Below are 11,248 nucleotides of genomic sequence, written 5' to 3'. Positions count from 1 at the left end.
GCTCCAATTATTAATTCTTCAATAGTTTTTAGTTAGGTTTTGTGCTTTATAATGCAGAGTATAACATCATGGAGCATAGGATCAGGCTTACACATAAGGAGATATGCAAGAAAGTTAACAGATATGGTTTATCTTTTTTTGTTTAACGTGAAATCAGGAGGATATATGAAACATGCCCACAATTTAAGTTGTTTTCGCATACATACATTGTTGTATTAAAAGACCATGGTGGCTATTTTAACTAGGTACATTCTTATTTAATAATGGGTTGTCATGCATACCCTACACGCTACAACAACCATACAAAAGTATTTATTCTATGGAAAAACAAAGACTCATATACATGTGTAACTACATAATAAGAAATTGGTATTGTAATCCTTGTTATCAGATGGTATGTTGTCTTATTTGAAATGTGCAACACATTCATCAACAATGTACATTGGTGATATCTTAGAGTTAAGGCATGACAGACTAGACTGAATGACATGAACATTAAGATATTAGTAAATCATGTCACATTCTACGTTTTACTCTATATTTAAAAAACATGAAGATATTTGAGAATGTTAGTTTTACCACATGGAATTCTAGTGTTGTAATATAAACAAAGCATACAGACTTGCACAACATTGATTGTTCTTTAGTTCTTGAAATATAGCAATTCAAACATGACAAAAAAAAGACATATATGGCTACATAAAAACATTCTATAAGATAACTGAAGGCCATATTGTATCAATCATAGGACTACGATGATCTAGCATACTATATAATCAAAATGTGTGGTGTATCAGTCATTTGAACTTATGAAAACTCTCAAAATTTAGTGCTAGATTTGCACTCTTTCTCTTGAAGCTATCATAATAATGGCTTCCCATCACCTTACCAATTCATGATTGGAGATGTCATAAATTTGAGGCATGGTACTTTGAGATTATTACACTTAATGTTGATCAGTTATGGTCTATGTACTTTCACTACATCTACATCAAGACACCCCGCAATAACTAGTCTCACATATGAGCTTCAACATTTCTGTTGTGTAGCGATCAACAACATCTGAGTAAGTGGCTAACAATATGTTTTCTACCATGATAATCAAACCCATTGAAATGAAGCAACATGTACGTGTTCATAGTTAATCTTCTACAAGATGGAAGATCTAATCTTTGGTTCAAAATTGAGGAAATAAGAAACCGCCCTTTCACTTATTGTAATTTGTTCGGTAACCTGTATAGAAAATAAGCGCACTTCACTTTCATTTAATTCAAGCACACAAATGCTCAATTGTATGAAGGCAAAAAATTGCAATACCTTTGATTATGTCTATTTGACTACTTACCACTAGCCTCATCCCACTGCCTTGCTTGTGGTCTCACCGCTCCTTCAGGGAATGAGGGAGGGGAGACAAGGAAGAAGCCAACAGCTTGTAGTCTTATCGCCCCCATCCATATGCCCCCTACAATCGAGAGCCTACCATGCCAGCGTCGAGTATTCTTCCTCTTGACTCGTGATTTCCCAAGCGATTGAATTGAATCAATTGGGTCATGTTTGGATGATGATTGTTGACTCGGTCGGTACTACCTGTTCAGCCTAACCCAATAAGTCCATAGCCTTCAGGAAATGTTTTGCAGCCCACACTCCCACAAGCCCAATAAAGCTTCATGGCTCTACCTTATTCCTAGTTTCTTTCTTCCACCATGACCGACAGTTTAGACTTTAGAGTAAGGTTTCCATGGCGGCGTTGTAAACCTGAACTTTTTTCACGAATGCACAATATATCTTGGGTAAAAAAAGAAATAAAAATCAAGGCATAAGGGACTCCTTACCGAGTTCTCCCCCACTTCGAGGGTAAGATGGGGGGAGGGGGTTGTGCGGCCACATAACCCACACACCCTTAAGGATGACCCTGACCAGAAGCCAGCGTCGACGGCACTGCCTTCCCTGGGAAGGAGGCCCAGGCGTCACATGCCCTTCACCAATTACCCAGGGTTGAACCCGGGGGTCCTCCGCTCGCTTTACAGTGATGCGACGGTTGCACCACCATCTGGCCACACCCGTGTGCGCTCTGAAGAGGCAAGGAGCCCAGGATGGAAAGGGGTGGGGACGGGAATGGCAACAGCAAGAGACATCGGCGGGGAGGGGCATGGGAGCGACGACACGAGAGATGCAAGAGAAGAAACGTGTGGCGGCGGCAGGAGGTGGAATGGAGAGATACGAGGGCTAGGGTTTCTACCGTGCTTCCTTTTATTTACCCCTTGTTTGAGAATCGAACGGCTATTGACTGTCAAAGAAAGATCGAATGGTCAAGATAATTTAGGTGAATTAGCATGCCTCGCTTTCCTGCCATTCCCCTAGTTATTACCGGTGGGTAATTATGGAAATCTCAAGCTAATGACTAATTGTTGTCTATGCATGCTCACTGAATTGCCATTCTACAAGATGAGCATGACTAAGATATTGGTGCTTCTTAACGTCTTTTGCTAATGGGCATGTAATGTGTTTTAATGTCTATATTGGTCGAGACACACATTGCACACACATGTTTGCTGGTTAGGAAAAAAAAGCAAATGTATCTTGATTAAATTCGGAGACCAAAAATCGCAAACAAAAGGAGGAACCCCATGAATGCATCAACCTACATAACCATGGGCATGTGTGACTTGCCAGCGATGGTCATGCTCTGGAGGCCTCCTATGCATGTTAGCACTACAATCACCTCATCATGGACATGAGACATAGATAAGATAAGAGACAAAGGGAGCTACTCAGTATGGTTAGATCACATTATGATGATTAAGGCCGAGCACATGATGGTGGAACCCAGCTCGTCACTATGTGTGACGGCTTTGTGGTCGGGCTCCAGCTCGCACTAGTGTGGAAATGCTTACAAGCAATCTTAGTTAGTGGCACTCCACTTTTAATCCACACCACATGTATTTTTTCGAGATACTATATAGCTACCACTCCTCCATCTAAATCCTCTATCTAGATAACTCTCCTTCGATCCCCACGCACCCACAACCTATATACATACGATTGACTTCTCCGCCTCGATCTGTCGAGGACTAGCTCAGTCATCTTCACATCTCTAGGTCATGCCGAAATTTCCGTTTCATCAAATTTCTAGCACCCAATTTGTCCAATTTTTAGCAAAGGTAATGCTGAGATTTTCTATGACCTCATTGATTATATATTTTCCTTATATCCTTGGAGGTAGCTTGATCGATTGAACAATATGGATCGTGTTGGTGTAAAGGTTTGCCCCCTGTGTTTTGGAGATTGTTGTCAAAACAGGCATGGACTAATTTGTTTGCTAGTGCACACAGAGATAAATAGTCCAAGCAAGCCCGAGGAGAATGATGCATTCAGTGTAAAGTTCGAAGAACTTCACTAAAGATTATCTGCATTGCAGAGAAGGATGAGCTACATTTCGAGAAGACATGAAAGCGAGAAGAGTGTATCAAAGAATTGACCCCTTAAAATTATTGTTGACATGAAGCAATATTTTTTAGGTTCATCTAAGGAAAAATGACTTCAGTCGAGAAGATTGAAGGTGAAATGAAGACGTAGCATTCCTTTCATTGTTCTTCTTTCTCTTATTTGAGTCACAGGACATCTGTACTATTAAGAGGGGTATAGGTTCTCGATGCTTAGGTCTGCTGTGATGATTAGCCCAAACCTATGAAAGACTGAGAGAAATCTCTTCGATTACGGATGATTACCTGTCAGCAGAAGCTGTTGTTCTTTGGTGCTACATGAGATATCTTTCGGACCGAGGAGTTAGCATTTCTTGCTCTGTAAGGAATGTTACCGTTGTGCTCAAAATCCAACCGTTGGAAATGTGTCATTCGGTCATTCGCTGATCCGCGTGCCCAATTTGGTCATTTCCCATCAGGGAAGGATGCGGCTATAAATAGCCGCCCTGCTCCAACGTTGTCCATTGGCTGCTCCGCTTGATATTTTTGAGAAGATTGATTGAGCTTCCCCTTTTGAGAGATTTGAGTTTAAAAAACACCGAGAAAAAACCAAGAGCCCAAACTTAGACGGTGGTTGCGCATCACAGTAGATCTGAGTTAGAGTTCTTGTACCTATTACTCTTGAGAGCTGCACACTCTCTAGGCGGATAGGTGTCGGCTTGAGTGATGAAGAGTAATTGTCTTTCACCAAGCAAAGTCTTAGGCAGCCAAGAGTAATTATGGTTTGCGAAGAAGTCTGTCGAAGGTTTTGAGATCGCCGACAAGTATCTACCACGAGTGAAATCAACCGGAGTCTGATCAGCTTCGAGTTGAAGGAGAATACAATGAAGAGAGGTTTGCTCCTGTGTTCGATTACAAGTCCCTCCAACTAGAAGTAGTCCTTTGGCAGAAGGGCGAACTGGTCTACCAAATTCATCTGTCGCCATCGAGCACCACCGGTTCATTCTACTCTACTGCATTTCCTTTAGCAGTTTACTTTCAGCGCTTCGTATAGATAGATATCTATGATCTACTATATCTATCATCTATTACTCTTCCGTATCATCCATGTTGTTTAGTATCTTTCAGTTGGTTGTTCTTAATTAAGGTTGTTTGTTTGTATGCACGTCTCCTTGTTCCGTGGTGTTACTTTGTCATTTAACTGAGTTATGTTCTTAGTAACATCTCACACTAGTTTGCTCTCATCGGGTACTATGCTTTAACTCTTCTTGCTCGCATCTCTATTTGTTCTTCAGTAGTCTTTCGTATCTCGTTTACTCCCATGCATTCTAATTCATCCCTGTTTGCTTTCTCATGTTGTTTTATCTGGTAGCATGCTACATTACCATACAGTGAGCTATTATGCACGAATGATTATAGCATCTTTCCTCAAAATATTTTCTTAGCTCTGATCTATTAGTCTGTACTTGATCTACTGAAATATTTCCGCTGCTGTGATTGCGTTCGGTTCAAACTTCCGCAAGAATTTTTTAATCTCCCATCCCCCCCTCTGGGCGATATACTCTCGATCCTTACAGATCGAATTATAAATGGGTTCTTCAAGGTGGCGGTGGAAGATATGAATTGAATAGATAAAACGGAGATGTTATGTACTTGTAAGAAGTGCAAGAATGAAGTTTTGATCAACCGTTTTACTTGTCAGGTGAGGATGCACTTGCATGAACATGATTTAATGCCTGGTTATATAGGGTTGACAAGGCATGGTGAGGACGAGGAGGATGTTGTTTCCGACATCAAAGGGACGGCAGATGAGGAAGCGAGAAACCATTTCGACAAAGAGCCGAAAGAAGGGAAGGACCAAGAGGCAGCCGAACATGAAGAATATCATTAGGACGGACAAGAAGGATAGTTGGCCCAACGCTTGTACACAACTGACCCGACAAAGTCGAGTCATGTCATCGTTGATCCATCCGAATTCTTTGACCAATCTGGCGTCGACCCTATGGAAGAAGATGACATCTACAACGAAGAAGGGTACACGACCGGAAGGAGCAACACTACGTTGCCTAGGGCCTAACCTTCCGTTGAGAAGATTGTGAAACGACGTTGTCCTATTGACTTATGTATCCCTTTAATTAGGATTTGTATCGACCGCACTTATAACCACACCGTAGATTGATTGATTTATGTACTTTGTATTGATCTAATTAATCTACATTAGTTTTATTGTAAATTATGAAAGAAAAATAAAAATAAAAAGGTACAAAGCCACGCCACGCTCAAAAATGCAAAAAATAAAAATTGTTTGCCTCCCAAATGGCCAAGTGTTGGGAGGAAATACCAGAAACAACTCCTATGTTTCATTCTCTCTTCCATAAAATGAGATAAAACATTTCGTACACTCACTTTCATTCTACAATCCATGGAAATCAGCCAAGTTGCTTTTTTGTCATAAACAGAACAAGTTTAAACTAGCAGAAACATTTAGCGCTACATGTGTTTTTTGTATAACTGACAAGAGGCCAGAGCTGCAATTTGGGTATAGTAAAATAAAAAAAGCAGCAACACAAAAGAGCCATATTTTAGTGATATATGATGGTTTTTATATAGTCAGCAAGTGCTGCAATTTGGATATAGTCAAAATAAAAGGCAGCACATCACAGAAATTAGAACGAATAAATAAAAGCTCCTAATGAACATGATTTCATGCCTGGTTATATAGGGTTGACAAGGCATGATGAGGACGAGGAGGATGTTGTTTCCGACATCAAAGGGACGGCGGATGAGGAAGCGAGAAACCATTTCGACAAAGAGCCGAAAGAAGGGAAGGACCAAGAGGCAGCCGAACATGAAGAATATCATTTGGACGGACAAGAAGGATAGTTGGCCCAACGCTTGTACACAACTGACCCGACAAAGTCGAGTCATGTCATCGTTGATCCATCCGAATTCTTTGACCAATCTGGCGTCGACCCTATGGAAGAAGATGACATCTACAACGAAGAAGGGTACATGACCGGAAGGAGCAAAACTACATTGCCTGGGGCCTAACCTTCCGTTGAGAAGATTGTGAAACGATGTTGTCCTATTGACTTATGCATCCCTTTAATTAGGATTTGTATCGACCGCACTTATAACCACACCGTAGATTGATTGATTTATGTACTTTGTATTGATCTAATTAATCTACATTAGTTTTATTGTAAATTATGAAAGAAAAATAAAAATAAAAAGGTACAAAGCCACGCCACGCTCAAAAATGCAAAAAATAAAAATTGTTTGCCTCCCAAACGGCCAAGTGTTGGGAGGAAATACCAGAAACAACTCCTATGTTTCATTCTCTCTTCCATAAAATGAGATAAAACATTTCGTACACTCACTTTCATTCTACAATCCATGGAAATCAGCCAAGTTGCTTTTCTGTCATAAACAGAACAAGTTTAAACTAGCAGAAACATTTAGCGCTACATGTGTTTTTTGTATAACTGACAAGAGGCCAGAGCTGCAATTTGGGTATAGTAAAATAAAAAAGGCAGCAACACAAAAGAGCCATATTTTAGTGATATATGATGGTTTTTATACAGTCAGCAAGTGCTGCAATTTGGATATAGTCAAAATAAAAGGCAGCACATCACAGAAATTAGAATAAATAAATAAAAGCTCCTAATGAACATGATTTCATGCCTGGTTATATAGGGTTGACAAGGCATGATGAGGACGAGGAGGATGTTGTTTCCGACATCAAAGGGACGGCGGATGAGGAAGCGAGAAACCATTTCGACAAAGAGCCGAAAGAAGGGAAGGACCAAGAGGCAGCCGAACATGAAGAATATCATTAGGACGGACAAGAAGGATAGTTGGCCCAACGCTTGTACACAACTGACCCGACAAAGTCGAGTCATGTCATCGTTGATCCATCCGAATTCTTTGACCAATCTGGCGTCGACCCTATGGAAGAAGATGACATCTACAACGAAGAAGGGTACACGACCCGAAGGAGCAAAACTACGTTGCCTGGGGCCTAACCTTCCGTTGAGAAGATTGTGAAACGACGTTGTCCTATTGACTTATGCATCCCTTTAATTAGGATTTGTATCGACCGCACTTATAACCACACCGTAGATTGATTGATTTATGTACTTTGTATTGATCTAATTAATCTACATTAGTTTTATTGTAAATTATGAAAGAAAAATAAAAATAAAAAGGTACAAAGCCACGCCACGCTCAAAAATGCAAAAAATAAAAATTGTTTGCCTCCCAAACGGCCAAGTGTTGGGAGGAAATACCAGAAACAACTCCTATGTTTCATTCTCTCTTCCATAAAATGAGATAAAACATTTCGTACACTCACTTTCATTCTACAATCCATGGAAATCAGCCAAGTTGCTTTTTTGTCATAAACAGAACAAGTTTAAACTAGCAGAAACATTTAGCGCTACATGTGTTTTTTGTATAACTGACAAGAGGCCAGAGCTGCAATTTGGGTATAGTAAAATAAAAAAGGCAGCAACACAAAAGAGCCATATTTTAGTGATATATGATGGTTTTTATACAGTCAGCAAGTGCTGCAATTTGGATATAGTCAAAATAAAAGGCAGCACATCACAGAAATTAGAATGAATAAATAAAAGCTCCTAATGAACATGATTTCATGCCTGGTTATATAGGGTTGACAAGGCATGATGAGGACGAGGAGGATGTTGTTTCCGACATCAAAGGGACGGCGGATGAGGAAGCGAGAAACCATTTCGACAAAGAGCCGAAAGAAGGGAAGGACCAAGAGGCAGCCGAACATGAAGAATATCATTAGGACGGACAAGAAGGATAGTTGGCCCAACGCTTGTACACAACTGACCCGACAAAGTCGAGTCATGTCATCGTTGATCCATCCGAATTCTTTGACCAATCTGGCGTCGACCCTATGGAAGAAGATGACATCTACAACGAAGAAGGGTACACGACCCGAAGGAGCAAAACTACGTTGCCTGGGGCCTAACCTTCCGTTGAGAAGATTGTGAAACGACGTTGTCCTATTGACTTATGTATCCCTTTAATTAGGATTTGTATCGACCGCACTTATAACCACACCGTAGATTGATTGATTTATGTACTTTGTATTGATCTAATTAATCTACATTAGTTTTATTGTAAATTATGAAAGAAAAATAAAAATAAAAAGGTACAAAGCCACGCCACGCTCAAAAATGGAAAAAATAAAAATTGTTTGCCCCCCAAACGGCCAAGTGTTGGGAGGAAATACCAGAAACAACTCCTATGTTTCATTCTCTCTTCCATAAAATGAGATAAAACATTTCGTACACTCACTTTCATTCTACAATCCATGGAAATCAGCCAAGTTGCTTTTCTGTCATAAACAGAACAAGTTTAAACTAGCAGAAACATTTAGCGCTACATGTGTTTTTTGTATAACTGACAAGAGGCCAGAGCTGCAATTTGGGTATAGTAAAATAAAAAAGGCAGCAACACAAAAGAGCCATATTTTAGTGATATATGGTGGTTTTTATATAGTCAGCAAGTGCTGCAATTTGGATATAGTCAAAATAAAAGGCAGCACATCACAGAAATTAGAATGAATAAATAAAAGCTCCTAATGAACATGATTTCATGCCTGGTTATATAGGGTTGACAAGGCATGATGAGGACGAGGAGGATGTTGTTTCCGACATCAAAGGGACGGCGGATGAGGAAGCGAGAAACCATTTCGACAAAGAGCCGAAAGAAGGGAAGGACCAAGAGGCAGCCGAACATGAAGAATATCATTAGGACGGACAAGAAGGATAGTTGGCCCAACGCTTGTACACAACTGACCCGACAAAGTCGAGTCATGTCATCGTTGATCCATCCGAATTCTTTGACCAATCTGGCGTCGACCCTATGGAAGAAGATGACATCTACAACGAAGAAGGGTACACGACCGGAAGGAGCAAAACTACGTTGCCTGGGGCCTAACCTTCCGTTGAGAAGATTGTGAAACGACGTTGTCCTATTGACTTATGTATCCCTTTAATTAGGATTTGTATCGACCGCACTTATAACCACATCGTAGATTGATTGATTTATGTACTTTGTATTGATCTAATTAATCTACATTAGTTTTATTGTAAATTATGAAAGAAAAATAAAAATAAAAAGGTACAAAGCCACGCCACGCTCAAAAATGCAAAAAATAAAAATTGTTTGCCTCCCAAACGGCCAAGTGTTGGGAGGAAATACCAGAAACAACTCCTATGTTTCATTCTCTCTTCCATAAAATGAGATAAAACATTTCGTACACTCACTTTCATTCTACAATCCATGGAAATCAGCCAAGTTGCTTTTCTGTCATAAACAGAACAAGTTTAAACTAGCAGAAACATTTAGCGCTACATGTGTTTTTTGTATAACTGACAAGAGGCCAGAGCTGCAATTTGGGTATAGTAAAATAAAAAAGGCAGCAACACAAAAGAGCCATATTTTAGTGATATATGATGGTTTTTATATAGTCAGGAAGTGCTGCAATTTGGATATAGTCAAAATAAAAGGCAGCACATCACAGAAATTAGAATGAATAAATAAAAGCTCCTAATGAACATGATTTCATGCCTGGTTATATAGGGTTGACAAGGCATGATGAGGACGAGGAGGATGTTGTTTCCGACATCAAAGGGACGGCGGATGAGGAAGCGAGAAACCATTTCGACAAAGAGCCGAAAGAAGGGAAGGACCAAGAGGCAGCCGAACATGAAGAATATCATTAGGACGGACAAGAAGGATAGTTGGCCCAACGCTTGTACACAACTGACCCGACAAAGTCGAGTCATGTCATCGTTGATCCATCCGAATTCTTTGACCAATCTGGGGTCGACCCTATGGAAGAAGATGACATCTACAACGAAGAAGGGTACACGACCGGAAGGAGCAAAACTACGTTGCCTGGGGCCTAACCTTCCGTTGAGAAGATTGTGAAACGACGTTGTCCTATTGACTTATGTATCCCTTTAATTAGGATTTGTATCGACCGCACTTATAACCACACCGTAGATTGATTGATTTATGTACTTTGTATTGATCTAATTAATCTACATTAGTTTTATTGTAAATTATGAAAGAAAAATAAAAATAAAAAGGTACAAAGCCACGCCACGCTCAAAAATGCAAAAAATAAAAATTGTTTGCCTCCCAAACGGCCAAGTGTTGGGAGGAAATACCAGAAACAACTCCTATGTTTCATTCTCTCTTCCATAAAATGAGATAAAACATTTCGTACACTCACTTTCATTCTACAATCCATGGAAATCAGCCAAGTTGCTTTTCTGTCATAAACAGAACAAGTTTAAACTAGCAGAAACATTTAGCGCTACATGTGTTTTTTGTATAACTGACAAGAGGCCAGAGCTGCAATTTGGGTATAGTAAAATAAAAAAGGCAGCAACACAAAAGAGCCATATTTTAGTGATATATGATGGTTTTTATATAGTCAGCAAGTGCTGCAATTTGGATATAGTCAAAATAAAAGGCAGCACATCACAGAAATTAGAATAAATAAATTATTGGATATAGTCAAAATAAAAGGCAGCACATCACATAAATTAGAATAAATAAAAGGCAACTCCTATGTTTCATTCTCTCTTCCATAAAATGAGATAAAACATTTCGTATACTCACTTTCATTCTACAATCCATGGAAATCAGCCAAGTTGCTTTTTTGTCATAAACAGAACAAGTTTAAACTAGCAGAAACATTTAGCGCTACATGTGTTTTTTGTATAACTGACAAGAGGCCAGAGCTGCAATTTGGGTATAGTAAAATAAAAAAGGCAGCA

The sequence above is a fragment of the Triticum dicoccoides genome, chromosome 1A (assembly GCF_002162155.2).
Source record: "Triticum dicoccoides isolate Atlit2015 ecotype Zavitan chromosome 1A, WEW_v2.0, whole genome shotgun sequence".
In the NCBI taxonomy this organism is placed as follows: Eukaryota; Viridiplantae; Streptophyta; class Magnoliopsida; order Poales; family Poaceae; genus Triticum; species Triticum dicoccoides.
This window is presented reverse-complemented; position numbering follows the sequence as displayed.